General features: G+C 43.7%; 1 pseudogene across 1 annotated transcript in view; it reads right to left on the bottom strand.

Moving 5' to 3' along the window:
- The window catches only part of LOC149352335 (tRNA methyltransferase 10 homolog B-like), a 37,125-nt pseudogene that overhangs the window by 3,634 nt on the left and 18,015 nt on the right, over window positions 1–15,476 (bottom strand). Inside the window, exons 5-8 of the transcript XR_016290771.1 lie at window positions 13,338–13,490; window positions 10,192–10,344; window positions 6,268–6,382; window positions 1,769–1,874 (exon numbers count right to left, since the gene is read on the bottom strand). The product of XR_016290771.1 is annotated as a tRNA methyltransferase 10 homolog B-like (transcript). The remainder of the gene's footprint in view (window positions 1–1,768; window positions 1,875–6,267; window positions 6,383–10,191; window positions 10,345–13,337; window positions 13,491–15,476) is intronic.

Below are 15,476 nucleotides of genomic sequence, written 5' to 3'. Positions count from 1 at the left end.
CATTTCCTTTCCTCAAAAACTAAACAAAACAAGTGGGCCGCCGGCCCTCACTGGGTTCATTGGCATTGGCGTTAACAACATAGTAGAGTCCGTCAATTCTGACAAAAGGAAAGGCGCAAAACTGGCTCTCTGAGCCAGTGGATACCTCAAACTCGCTTTCATGTATGTGGCGTTGGTGTCCATCTGCAAAAACCTGCTTTCGCTCAATATTCCGTGCTTAGCAATGCTAACCACCAGCAATTTTTAAAAGTAGCCTCACCGTTCCGACGCCAGTGCGCGTTCCCTTCGATTACGTCCGCATTCTTCTACCAGCTCACCGAAACTGCGCGCTCGTCACGAGCTTTTCGGTTTCTGTGCGATGGAGCCTCCTCACAAGGCTTCACAGTGAAGCATTTTAGCATTTTCAGCAGTTCATTTTTCTTTCGGGTGCACGAGGCATTTTTTAAATCGACCTTCGGATAATCCGGGCATTTCTTTCAGTTCTTCGAAATCCAAATGAATGAGGTTTTACTAGCAATCATGTTACTTTCAGGTGCCTGTCATGTGAATAAATGGATTTCATTTTGTCACTCATTTTGCATGACCACGTTACAGGTGGCATATTGTTATGCTGTCTAATCAGGTGGTACATAGGTGCACGTGATGTTTTGCTGTATGATGCAGAGTCAGTCTAGTTTTTATTTCAGTTGCAAAGACCATACACTATTTTGAAAAAAAGAAAAAAAAAGTAAGGGCAACAACATTTGCCTGTTTATATTTTTCTTACTGAACAGATATTCGATATTTGATTCGATATTCAAAGCCAGATTTTCTTCAAATTCGTATTCGATTCGTATTCGAAAATTTCAATATTCGCAAAACCTTACTTATTACACAAGCGAACAGAAGGCTTGGTCAAATGTTTTAGGGGAAACCCCCAAGGTGGAGTAGATTTGTAATAAGGGAGTAATTACTCATTGACATCCACCCGAGCGCAGCCATACGGCTACAATGGAAAGCTATACAGCTTTCTCAGAAACTTCGTAATTAAAGAAAAATTCGTCCTTGTCCGGGATCAGGACGAATTTTTCTTTAACTATGAAGTTTCTGAGAAAGCTGTATAGCTTTCCTTTGTAGCCGTAAGGCTGCGCTTGGGTGGATTTCAATGAACAGAAGGCTTGCATACAAATTGCATTTTGTTCTGGTTAAGCCCCCTTATTATTTTTACTACACCAGTCTATACACCAAGCTTCTAGAGGAAGTATTTCCAAGTAAAAGCAACAATAACACAGTTCTCAGCATAAAATTTACTCTGAGAGAAACACAAGAAATACCAATGAAACAAATACCAGAAACAAAACATGGCCACTAAAGCAAAGTGTAAAATACAAGTGCGGCCTTTGTCAAAAGTTTAGAGCACAGGGGGATTTGAATCTATGCTGAGTAGTGAGGCTCTAGTAGCATCTGTGGAAGTCCAAACCTTCCGAGGGTGAGGACCAGTGTTCCTTTTATCTTCAAGAGATTTATAACACTAGGGATGCACAACGAGCCACACAGCATGGCCAAGAGGAAACCTCATGGGCCGTAAACTTTTGACAAAGTTTGTAGATTTGGTGACCAAAAAGTAAGCAAAAAGACTACATGAATACAAAAACCCTATGCCATTACAAAGAAATACATGAGTTTTATCAAAAATGAATGAAAGGCCTGCCTTCTTCATATGAGCATGGAACGACAGGCTACAGCATACCTGCCCATGGTAAAAATAAAGACATCAAGAGACACTTACCCATGACAGTGCTTCTTCCTAAGACCCGTCCTTTTTGGTATTACTTTCGCTAAAGAATCAGCCCAGTCGCCTTTTGTCTCATGGACACTCAACAGGATGTCAAACACTGTAGAAAGAGCACAAGATGACCAGAATTGCAATGAGAAGAATAAATATTATCAAGCAATCAAATGTAACACCACCTGATACCCAGCGTACTAACACTACGCACACTAGAACTACAGAGCAAAGGCATAAAGGACGTTATGCCCAATTTGCTATGTGCACACTAACACTTGCACACTAGATCTACAGAGCAGAGACATGAAGGGCTTTATGTACAACTTGCTGTGTGATACACAGGGGGGTTTTCTCTTCAGTTTGGTTCGAGGCTCGGTTTTCAAGGTCAAGCAAACTTTAGACAAAGATAGGCAAAATCGGTGAGTGCTAGCACACGAAAAAATTATGGGGCCACTTAACACACTTTAAGAGGGCAACGCGACAGCAGTGTGCTCTGGGTCCATTGCGCACAGATGGAACTTGGTGACGACAGTACGCAAGGCATAGAGCGAGAGACTGGCAGTCAAACACCCAGAATGTTTGGCTGCGGCGATGACATAGTCGTTTAATGCAGTGGCCAGCGAAGCTGATCTGTTCACACCACTGCAGGTTAAAAACCCACTCGTGGCCGTGAAGTGTCTTATTTTATTTTACATAAGTTCCATAACCAGTTGCGGAAATCCTCCCAATAGTGCAAAGTTAGCAACTAACTGCATCAATCACAGAATAAAGTGTACTATTAGGATCGGGTGAGTGTGGTCGGGCCGGAGAAGGGACGAGGAAGGCGGGAGACGGGGTTACGAGGAGAAGCAAGGAAGGAAGAACTTTATGCAGGAATATTTACATTATTTACAAAAAGAGAGCAACTGAGAATGAACCTCAGTGAAAGAGAACGTCTTCAGGAGTCAATAGGAGTGCTCTGGAGTCTCAAAACAACACCCGTTAAATAACGCACGGATTCCCCAGATCCCTGTCTGGGGAAATAGTTCGAAAAATGGCGTCCAATCAGACGGACCGTTGTGGATACTGTTGATACCGCCCACGGCAGGGCGGCGCTGGGCCGTGGGGCTCTCTCGCTGCTCGGTTGATGGGAGAGGGTAGAGGCTCAGTAATTGAACACTGCTGTTTTTCACTAAGCACACCACCACTCTGTTTGTTGACCCGAGGGTCGACTCGGCCACGGAACGCCGCCATCGTCGCCGCATCTTCGGCCTTCGGCGATCTTTGACCTTCGCCGCTGCGACCATGGTCCCACGGTCCTGGAAGGTCGCTGCCTTAATCCACTTAGGCAGGAGGGAAGCGCGAGCTGCCTTAATCCACACAGGCAGAGGGGGGGGGGGGGGGGGGGGGGGGGGGGCATCCCAAACCCAACAGTACCCACAAATGCGGTTACACCTCAGTGCCACACTTAGCGTAACTGAAAATAATACACCACACAGCCAAACTAGAAGTACTGAGAAAGTACCATCATGGTCCCTTCTATGGCAAGATTTCCATAAGGACAACCACTAAACTGTACTATCATGAGCGATATGAGCAAGAACGCAGGAGCGCAAGGCAAATAGCCTCAAACCCTCCTTGTGGAACACACGGCGGACGCTTTCAGAAAATAAGTGGAGAGGGTCTGCCCGTAGGGCATTCTGCCTACACCCCCTGCCACGCGCATCTTTCTGCAAACGTGGAACATAACGTCTGCACCTGAACGTGATAACGTTTATTCATTGTAGGATTTGGCAATGCGCCTTACGCAGCTATTCATAAATGGACCGCATGCGACCGCAGAACGCAGCATCTTTGCAGGTGCGATGAATGGCCATGACAATTCACGTTCCAAGGATTGGCTGCGGGCTTTTCACACGCGGCTTGATGACAATGCGGAAAAGCACCTTCCTTTATAACTGCATAAGGCGCATTGCCAGACCCTGCCATGCTTAAGCGTTATGACGTTCACATGCAGACGTAATTTCCTATGTTTGCAGAAAGGTGCGCATAGGTGTGTTGCCACAAGGACGGTTTGAGGCTATTTGCCACGCGCTCCCGCGTTCTTGCTCATATTGCTCATAATAGTGCATTCAGTGACTTAAGTAGCACTGTTTCTTTCCCCAGGGTAAATACTAATGCTTACATTTCCTTCCTGAGGAATGCATGACCGTTGAGGTCCCTTAACATTTCATCATATGCACTGTCACTCAGTCTTCTAAAAGCTTTGGTTTATGCTAGTCAGGTTTGGTTTAATGCTAGATAGCGCAGGTCTCCTTCTAAACATTAGTGGTGAAGGTTGCAATTCTGATGAGAAGGAGAAGGTTACAAGAAAAAAAATTTACAGATGCTCACATGGTCTCATGTAATGAACTGCATGAGTAGAATGTGCTTTCAGGATGATGCTTTTTCATTTGATGCTTTTTTCTTTCGGTGCATCCCATTGCCTGAATGCAGTGCCAATTATTTTCACTTTACTTTGGCTAGCTTTTATGGCTCGCTGAAGGTTTTATGCTTTACATTTGCTGCATTTACACTTCACTTTACTTTGTTTTTACATTTCTTAAATTATTACTTGGCGCGCTGCATTGGATCAGCAATGATGCGCACTTGCTGACATTATCCACTGACGCACGCTCGCTTTCAGCGCCACTTTCCCTCTCTCCGCACTCGCCACTTGCTTGAGGGCGCTGCTTTTAGTGCAAAAGCACTGCTTCACGAGGTCAAACCGGCTCCCCGGTTTGCGTGAAGCTTGACCTTGAGGGTGACACCTTGGGCAAACCATAAATAAATAAATAAATAAAATAAATAAATATTGCTGTGACTGGGATTCGAACCTGCAGTGGTGTGAACAGATCAGCTTCGCTGGCTGCTTCCCGACAGCACTAGGCTATCACCACAGCCAATCAAGCCTCGTGTTAAACTGCAACACATACGCATGCTGTGCATTGCACATCGTCTTCTTCATCAACTAATACTACTATCAAACTAGTATTCGCACTTTGAGCTACGTAACGGTAGTGACAGAGATGTGCGCTGCATGCACTGATGTGGACAACGTTGTGGCCGAAACATGGCACCATACTCTGTCTCATATGCTCCTTGCAGCGCTATGGACGGTGGAGACCACCTCAGCCAGTCAGGAGAATGCGTTAAATGTGCTCCTCCATGACTAGTCATATCTGCTCGCAGCATACACAGATACGGTTAGAAAAGATCCTCAATCGACGCTATGTACCATACACGTATGCACGCTTACGTATGCTAAACGCATACATCTTATGGGAGGTTACGCCATTAGTCACATTCATATTTTTATTTCAGCGCATGCAAACGGAGACGCAATGATAAGCTCGGCCTAGTGGCGCCATCAGGTTGTTAGAACAGGAACCATTCATTGTCAACAAACCAACACTCCTCTTAGGACTACAAGCGGCAGAATCATCATTCTAAATAAAGAAATAAAGCGAATTTATCGCTCATATGTTTATAGGCAAGATGAGACAAAGCGAAAGCCCAGTGGATGTTTGAACGTTCTTTAAACGTACGCAAGAGTCACGCATGCTAAACTCAAGAAATTGTGTACGTAATGCGAGTGTACGTTAATGCAAGATACAAAATAGCGTTTGGCACATGTGCACTATCCCATATACCTATATCCCTATTTTATACTGGCGCTACATTCTGCAGCATTGGAACATCGCCTGTGCACTCATCACAGCTTTGGTAGTGCCGCAAGGAACTACTGAGATGGGGTACAGAGCAATGTGTGTTGGCATTGACAACACTGCTAGAGAAACGCAGCACTGAAAAGATAGACTGCCAGCGTACATGGGTAAATTGGCACCGACGAAAAAAAGTTGAATACGCATATAACTGGCTCCCTGAGTCAGCAGACACCTAAATCGTGCTTCCAAGTACGTGGCAGTGGTGTCCACCTGCAAAAAACTGCGCTTTCACACAATATTTCATGCTTAGGAATGCTAAACCGCCAGCCAATTTTTTTTCCTCTTGCCTCTTGTCAGGAGGTGGTCCTTGCATTCGGCTCACTCACGCACCACTCGCTGCAGGCGCCGGAGGCTTCACCCAGCGGCCACATAGAGATACAAGCCAGTATTTATGCCTAATGGCACTCATACGGCTTACAAAGTAAAAGTTTTGCCACCTGTTCAACTTTCTTGTGGTGAGGGATAAGTGTATTGGAGGCAGAGACAAATGTGCCAACCATGTGGTTAAAAATAGCATTTGGTTCTTTTAAAATATCTAATTACTAGTAATTATACTACAAATTTAGGTTTAAGACAAGGAATTACTTTCAAGGCACCCTGTACTAAGTGTGAAACAGCAGGTAATTATAGAAACGCCAGAAAAATAAGGTAAGAAAGAAAGCATTTTTAAAGAGTGGTTTCTGCTCAGTGCCACTGTCAAGAACCAACAGACAAATGAACAAATGGCGGCCAGAGATGTCGGGCTATACTTACCCTGGTTGACAGTAAGGATCTTGCAACCTGTACCCCCACAACGCTCCATAAATTCGTCAATTGGCAGTTGTGCACACCGGATATCTTCAGCACGGGCAGTACTCAGGCTGATATTCTACACATAAACAGACACCAAGCAAATAAGATGCTATGCAATTGAAATTATTCTAACGGTAATTCGAACAGCACGGGGTCTGACACACAAAATGACTACTTCTACAAACACCTGGTTTCATTTTTTATGACAATTATGCTTCAACACTCAGTCAAAACCAAAGTGAAGGCTCTTATCTGCATCACACAGGTATTTTGAAAACATTTCAAATAGTAGCTTATCAACTGAAAAGCGAAGTCAGAGCTACTACACAGCCAGATCCAGTGGTGGTCAAGTCTGCTATCAAGTCAGTGAAGCAGCATAAAACTCCACTGACACTTTGAAAGCAGGCGAGTGACAAAAGTGTGCATCCTCAGATGTGAGATGCGCACAGCTACATGCTTTATAATAATAATAAAATAAAAAAAGAGCAATGTCATTTCTGAACTATATACTTCACTAAAAAGGTAACTTGTTTCGCAGAAACAAAACATACTGGCTCTGAAAACGCCGAAGCCAGCGGAATCACAATGTACTAACCATGTAAAGGTACCCAACAAGTGTTCGCTAAAAATTGCACAAGTGTATCCACAGTGCATTTGAGGCAGTGGCATCGATTTTAAAAGCAATTAAGATTGTTTACAACGGGTGAAGTTCCGCTGTTTACCCTTTTAGATCAAACTCTTAGGCTGACTGTTTCTGCTAATGCACAATGATTGGTGGCACCACAAGTATTTGGTGTAAGATTGCTGGACCTCTTGAGGGCAACAAACTTAGTGAAGCAGCAGTGACTCAACTCTTTCAAGTTCATCCGAGTTTGAAGATCCTGAAATGCCTCTACAAGAATACTGAGAATCACAAATGTCGATGGCCAAACGACATATATGAATGAATACATACGGGTGTGTTCAGATAAGAACTACGTATAATCGAGGACCCATGACTAGTTTTTGCTTTCAATGAAAGTTTTGTATTTGATGGGAAAACGTGTCAACACATGAGAATTGTGCTCAGTTTTGCAAGAAACACTGTAGTTTTTTGGAAAAAAGATCACATGTAATGCTACATGGAAAACATTGATTTTACGATTTCGCAAAATCACTAGTTTGGTTCCCTACACCAAGTTGAATAAAATTCTGTGGAATCTGATTATTCTTTCAGTAATTGTATGCAAACATTCCTGCTGGAAACAATGCAAAAATATTTGAGATCCAAACCTAGATGCTGTAAGGCCTGCTGCTGAGACACTCATGCCTTTCAGGTCCTAAGGTTCCCTTCCGTTAGATCAGCCTTTTTAAAGGGGACATTAGCAAGTGGTGCAAGCTTTACGAGCAATTCAAGTATGCTATTCACGACAACCCGACACTGACGCTGAAGGAAAAATTTCACTACCACCAGAAGTACCTGGAAGGCGACATGGCATCAGCCACATCCAGCCTTCAAACTACCCAGGCTTACTACGCTGTCAGCATTCTGAAACATTGCCTCACAGACATCTTGCAGATTAAACAAGAACATCTGTTCAGACTGCGAATGTTGCCTGCAGTTCAATCCTCTTCTAACGTAATACAGCTCCAACATCTATATGACTCTGCACAAGCACATGTTTGAAGCCTCGAGGCTCACAACATTTCAACACTGTTGCCTCTTACGCTTCAATGCTACCCAATATCCTGTTATGAAGACTTCCACGGACGCTGTTATTGACTTTCACTGTTGAAATGCGCACATTAGGATGCAATGCCCTCATTGAGCGAAGCTGGCCATTCAGTTGATAACTGCTGGGTGGACTTGATGGCCTTTATTTCATTCTTAAGTTTACAGCATAGACAGGTGCTCCACATTATTTCAACAGCGCAAAGAGAGAACAAACTTTTTTGATCCTTCAAGCTGCAATGGACTGCCGAGTCAGAATACACGACCCATGAGGCTACCAACAGTCTATTTTCCCAAGCATTGAAGGAAAGCGATCGAAAGCCTTGCTGTTTCTGCAAAACGTCTCATAACAATGCAAAAGAGTGTCCTTCAAGACTGATTCTGGCACAAAAGAAATACCTACATGCTGCACCATGAAGCATGCTGTTTTCGCTGCACCAAGCAAGAGCACAAGTGGGCTACTTGTAGAACGCATGTTCAGTGTGTACCATGCAAAAGACGACATGCGACATCTGTGTGTGCCGGAGATAATCCAACGTCAATTCAGCAGAGTGGCGCACAAACAAGACCATTTTATGTGAACGCTTGCAAAAAATACGATGCCCTGCAGCCCGCTAACACAGTCTTCCTGCAGATCTTTCATGCAAGGGCCATCTCAAAGCAGATGAGGACTCTCGTTCGAGGGATCATTGGTGGTTGGAGTCAGAGAAGCTTTATTCAACAGGATGTTTCCCACAAGCTGAAGTTGCTTGTCATGAGAGAAGTTGACCTTTCACTCCAGCTGCAGAGTCAGTTCAATGACGCTGGTTCCTGCCTCAATGTTGTGGAGGCACCTCATTGTAACATGACTGACTTAACCCTAGTGAAACAAGTGTAGTCAGAAGGATCGAACACTGAGGACACAAATGCACTTGGTTGGAAGGGTGACGATGGCCGTACCTCTTTTCTGTATGAACTGGCCAAATGTGGACAGCTGTGGCCACTGAGATTATTCTCCAGTGCAATAACAAGCTTGTTGCCATAAACATGATCTTTGGCTGGATGTTTCAAGGCGATACTGCAGAATTAGTCCTCTCCTAAGAGACAAAGCGCGTGGTCGGTGTTTTACACTGCTCTGCGAGCAGCATATGGGACAAGAAAGCTTTGGTGAGAACGGACACAGCCTTCATAGGCCAGATATCACTGTCTCAGAAGTCATGATCACAACGTCTTGGTCTATGCATGAAAACATAATAGCTGGCATTGAAGGGAAACGGTCTGATAATGAATCAGACATGTCTTTCGGCACCACAGGAGAGGATGTCCTCCAGCATATGTCTTTCCTGATTCAAGCCAGAGAGCAGGAAGATAGTGAGCCACTAAGCATTAGCAGAAATCACACAAGCCGGCTGCCCAGGAGCTGCGCCAGCTGTCCTCAACAGGTGCATACAGTGGCAGAACCTGAGCCATGACCAGCAAGAGAATATCTGGCAACTGCACCACAACCTACCATGAATAAGGCTACAGCCTATTAGAGAAGGAAGGGCCATGGTCCACAGCCACATGATGAATGCGCCCACTAAATTTTCTGAAAATTTTTGGGAACAAAAATGAATTTATTATGCGAGTAACTATTGTATGCAGGAATAAGAAGCGATCCCTGCACTAGCTCAGAATCACTGGAAATGTGGGGAGTGACACTACGGTACAGGACTGCAGCTACCGATCCACAAGTCAGATAAAGATCAAGGGTGGGAAAAGTCTACCCTAGCCAGGATGGAATCTGCGAACTCGCAAGCTGAAGCTTTTCTGCAACAAGTACATCCCACGGTGCTTTCAAAGCTGCATCCCCTAGAATTCGTTGACAGCCTTAGGGAGGATGTTCAAGACAAAGAAGAAGCAAGAAAATGGGGTAGCTCGTGGGGAAGATGCAGAGAATAAAAATTTAATCGTTCCAACCCTACAACGCTACCGACAAGCTCTTTCAGGCCGAGTAGCTTACACATGTTATGATAATTGTATGTCCATGTAACAAGTTCTGGCCGGCCAGTTTACACACTGCATGATAACACACCTGTGAAGTTTTACAATTACCCAAAGAGGCCAATTTTTAGGGTTTGTTTATGACTTACAATTTACACTTTACAACTTACACTTAAACTCTCAGTATAGAAAAAAAGCCAAATAACAAATACCTTATGAATAGTTTCGTCAACAAGGCCACCAATAACATAAACTGTGTCAGATCCCAAAGGTGTAGCAGGTAGAGCATCTGGAGCATCTGGACTCAAGTAGATCATAGACTCCTTGGGGAACAGCTTTGCGTGGCTCTCAGCCGTCATTTCCACCTTCAGAAAGGAAAAATCTCACTCAAAATGCATGCCTTCAAGTGCAGTGTGAAAGGTGATAGAAGGGTTTGTATATTGTTGCGTACACAAGGACCAAAACTGAATAAAGACAATTTGCTGCAGGCATGGTAAAAAAAAAAACTATCTTTTAAACTTGTGATGTAAATATATTACCTTATAGCATTCTATTTTTTTCCTCAAATAGACCTGGTTCGTTACACGAGTTAGACACCGCTTCTGTTTCTAGCATCTCTATGCATGCTCACTACTGTGTTGTGTGTCCTATGTTTTTGACCCCACTTCTACAGTGAATTTTATAGCCCTTTATATTTCGATGCTAATATATTTGTCTTTTAACAATACTTGTATTAACAGCAACAAGGTTGGTTTATGGTTGGTTTATGGGGTTTAACGTCCCAAAGCGACTAAGGCTATGAGAGACGCCGTAGTGGAGGGCTCCGGAAATTTCGACCACCTGGGGTTCTTTAACGTGCACTGACATCGCACAGTACAAGGGCCTCGAATTTCTCCTCCAAAGAAATTCAACCGCCATGGCCAGGATCAAACCCGCGTCTTCCGGGCCAGCAGCCGAGCACCATAGCCACTGAGCCACCGCGGCGGCTATTAACAGCAACAAATAAAATGAAAACAAGACAACTGAAACATGAGCAGTAACAGCAATAAATAAAATGAAAACAAGACAACTGAAACATGAGCAGTCCACTGAAAAGACAAAGGCTCCTTCCGTATCGCTCCCAATTAATCCTGTCCTGTGCCAGCTGCGGCCCCCTGTGCTCCACCTCCTATTTGAATACCCCAATCAGCTAAATACTAGCGCAGCTTATATTCACTTTGTACGTGTGAAGACTGTTCTTTAGAAGTGTCAATCAACCTCACTGGTATTTCCTCTCCAGAAGCCAATGTATTTCTGCTTTTATGTTGAAACTTCAGTTCTCGTGTTCGCACTTCGTTTGTTGCTGTTAGTACATGTAGCTAACTGCATGTCTCTTTGATCTTTGTTTACTGTTTTTTTGATGCTATTAGTGGATTAGCACCAAGAACAGCAGGTTGTTCCGGGGCAGTGGAATGAGAAGCAACGAATTAATTCTAGCATTAAAAACAGGAAAAAGAAAACAATAAAAGATATGGGTTGGAAACTACTAGTACATGAAGGTGTATAATGCCTACAGGTCTCAGAAGAAAGGAAATAAAGCGCATGGAGATGGAGCCACAGGAAAAATACACAGGAAAAGATAAGAGAGAAGAAAGACAACAGAAAATGTTCACACAAAGTAAATCTCAAGAAAAGCAAGGAAAAAAATAACAACGAAGTACCATAAGACAGCAGACAAAGAGTGATACGCAGCTACCAAGCCCCAGTGTTTTTGAAAAGCTCGAAAGAACACAACGAATGTACTTCGTCTCAATACTCGCCCAAAAGCATAGCATGCTGCTGCACAAGCCTTGGAATGCTGATATTTTAAAAAACTGACAACACTGACATATTTCCTTTCCAGATATACATGCACCAAACCAGTTATAGCTGCTCGCATAAAAAGCATATCTGCTCCACTTACACTCATAACAGAATTGGGACCATCCTAGTACAGTGCTTACCCCAGGTGCAAATGAAGGCAATGCAGTCACAGCAACTGACATGTTTACATATTAATGCACAGAAGACAGCAGAGATTACTGCACAACTCCCAAGTAATCAAGTTGATGCTGCACCTACTGCCACTGAGACAATGCATTCACAAATTACAGTAAACACCTAATGTACCCGTTTAACATTGACCAACACCGAAAAAAAAAGGGGAAATTTCCCAATGTTTTCCTTGGTTTCAGAGAATGTTGGTTTCCTTCATACGCACACCATAACGAGAAAAGCAAAATTACTGCGACAGTCAACTGCAGCATGGCTTTCCCGCAGCACATAGATGCAAGGAGGCGGAGCATCCAAAAACCATGAGAAAAAGACTTCGGCTACTTTTGCCATTGCCGTCGACGGATGGGATATGTTCCTAAGTTCCTCCTGCACTCAAGACAATGCAAATGCAGGCTAAATTGTGCAAGCCCTAAAAAAGGCGCTGTTCACACCTGGTGTTAAGAAATGCTCATAAAAAATTTTCATGACGTGAAATTGTTAATAAATGCCTTTGCAGTGTAAAATACAGAGCACCCGCCCAAGCTCAAATCAACGTTCACCCTCCTTTTTCTTGAGATCTTGAATTTTTCTAAAAAACCGAGCAAGCGCCCATGCGATTACGTCCCATGTCTGGGACAAGTTCAAGAACACGCCAAAGACATCAAGCACCCATTGTTTAGTATCCTCCCGACACTTATCGTGGAGTGAGGGGGAAGGGAAGGGAACACGGCAATGAGATCATTCAGATGATACGCCGAAGCTCAAGCTGTTTCTGAAGAAAAGCTTGATAGGGCATTTTTCCCGAGTCTCCCCCCCCCCCCCCCCCCTTCCGACCCGGTGGCCGCCATCTTGAATGATCGGATGTCGGACCAAGCAAGGGACTACTCCACCATGTGCCCATTCTGGATTTTCGTGCCTAGTATTACAAAGTTTCACTGTACTGCCAAACAAAACTTGGAGAGTTAGCCTTAGATCTTATGTAAATGCTCGCGACAACTTGCTTGCTAGGGTCAAAGTTCTGTTTCCTCTCTGTACTCTTTGTTCATAATCAGCAAGTAAAACTGAGATTTATTCAGACAACCTTTCCTTTACAGAACATTTTACCATTGCTAATGTGTTTGCGACATTACTGCTGTACATGACACTAATCGCATATCACTGCCCATTCTTTTGTGCACATTTCACACATGCCTCAACAAAAGAGAAACAGGTCATGATGACTTAGTAGCACAATTTTTGGTCACTATAATACAATTACTGGGGAGTTCCCATTGCAGACATGCTATTTTGATGAAGTTCTCTCCACAGCCACATAAGAACAAATTAAGCAGAAAAGTAAACTAACCGAATATCTTTCAAATCCCTGATGCTTTTCCACACACAACTGGTACAGCCGGCAAGACGTTGGGAAACGGGTGAAGTAGAGCCTCAGTGGATTGCAGCTATGGCGATTAGAACCATACAGCCTCCGCAGTTGTGATGACAGCTTGTTTAGCTCCTGCAAAAATGTCATTATGAAGTTTCACCGAAATACACTCAGAAAAGGGAACAATGTTCAAGATATATAACAACACTGTTCCCCTTGTATGCAAAAAAAAACATCTTCATTAATCTTGCATCATAAAAGCAGACGCAAGTGGACAACATGGCAAAAACTATAGCGACGTTTCCTATGCTACGATCAAAACTATGTAGTGCACCGACCCTAACATACAAGTAAGGCAAACCAAAAGTGCCTTCACTAAGAAAATTCAGTGCACTAAGACCAACATTAATGGATAAGATAAAGAAAAATGTAATACATGCAATAACAAAAAAAAATACAGACGAAAAAAGCAGACCCAGGTGAAGCACCCTAACCAGTATAGAGTAAACAGTACTTTCATGCAATGGTAATGATTTATTTGTCAACAGGGCAGGCACGTGACAGTTGTGGTAAAACAGATTAGTGGCTTGGTTTATGAGGTTTAACGTCCCAAAGCAGATCAGGTTATGAGGGACGCTGTAGTGGAGGGCTCCAGTAATTTTGACCACCTGAGGTTCTTTTGTGTGCACTGATATCGCACAGTACACAGGTCTCTAGCACTTCTCCATCGAAATATGGCTACCGCGGCAGGGATCGAACCGTGTCTTTTGGGTCAGCAGCCAAGGACCATAACCACCGAGCCACCGCGGCGACCAGAACGGATTAGTGTGCAGCTCGCATTGTTTGCTATGTACCTCAAAACAACAGGTTTGGGTTATTGGGGTTTAACGTCCCAAAGCAACTCTGGCTATGAGGGACGCCGTAGTGGAGGGCTCTGGAAATTTCGACCACTTGGGGTTCTTTAACGTGCACTGACATTGCACAGTACACGGGTCAGCAGCCGAGCGCCGTAACCACTGAGCCACTGCGGCGGGGTATCTCAGAATAATAGAAGAGAAATTTATGATAAGAATGAACTAAACATCCACCCACCTCCTAGATTGTCCTAAGATTTAGCTTTGTACATACCAGGGACAAACTAAATTTCGCACTACCAAACAAAGCAAAAGACATACAAAAGGAAATCAAAGAGCAATATCATACTGTTTCAGCCTAAGGCATGGCTCTTCCATGGCATAAAAATTAAACGAAATGATCTGTTTGTCAGTTCTTATACAGTCGAACCTGCATATATCGAACTCACAAAAAATTCCTATGAGTTCAATATAACAAGTAATTTGATATAAAAGTGTAGCACTGAATTTAACAACATAGAAAAACATTCAGATGGAAAAAAAAATGTACTTCTAGGATAGCCACTTACTGCATGCAGATTACAGTGCGAAATAGTCATGAATTTTTCATGCTTCTCCATCTTTATTGCCTCAGAGAGAACATACCTTCCAATGTCACTAACAGACTCCAAAAAGCTAAGAATGTAGCCTTCTACTGATATGCAATAGCAACAAAACAGCTGAGCACACGGAGCACATCATGTGGGCACAGGTTATCTCAAGTCATCGTCACAATTCGCATCAGTGGCGTCCTAATTATCCCCGACGTCGGCAAACACGTCTTTATCCGCAAACTCTCCTGCAGTGTCAATGTTGTCGTCTGTGGAAACAAAGTCGCCCATGGCTACCCCATCACAAATAGCACCAGGAAATTCGGACAATTAGTTCTACAAATCATAAACATCCGCGACAGCTTTGCTGAGCTCACCCGTCAAAGAATTTGCTCCGTCTTCTCCGGCAAAGCAGAGAGCAGAATGTTGGAAGCAGTTCTGTATAGTTTCGTTTTTTGACATCATTCCACGACCCACTCAACACCAACAAGGCACCTAAGAGGTCTATTTTTAAGTCTCTTCCAGTCCTCAGGTTCTGCAGGAGCTGTTCAGTCAGATGCTTCCTGCAACTAACCTTCACGGCACGGATTATCCCTTGGTCCAAGGGTTGAAGCACCAACGGAATGTGTGGCAGCAGGAACCAAAGTACAATGTTGCTGAAACTAGCACTGCAG

The sequence above is a fragment of the Amblyomma mixtum genome, chromosome 3, assembly GCF_055824585.1.
Source record: "Amblyomma mixtum isolate Tamu chromosome 3, ASM5582458v1, whole genome shotgun sequence".
Taxonomy (NCBI): domain Eukaryota; kingdom Metazoa; phylum Arthropoda; class Arachnida; order Ixodida; family Ixodidae; genus Amblyomma; species Amblyomma mixtum.
This window is presented reverse-complemented; position numbering and strand designations above follow the sequence as displayed.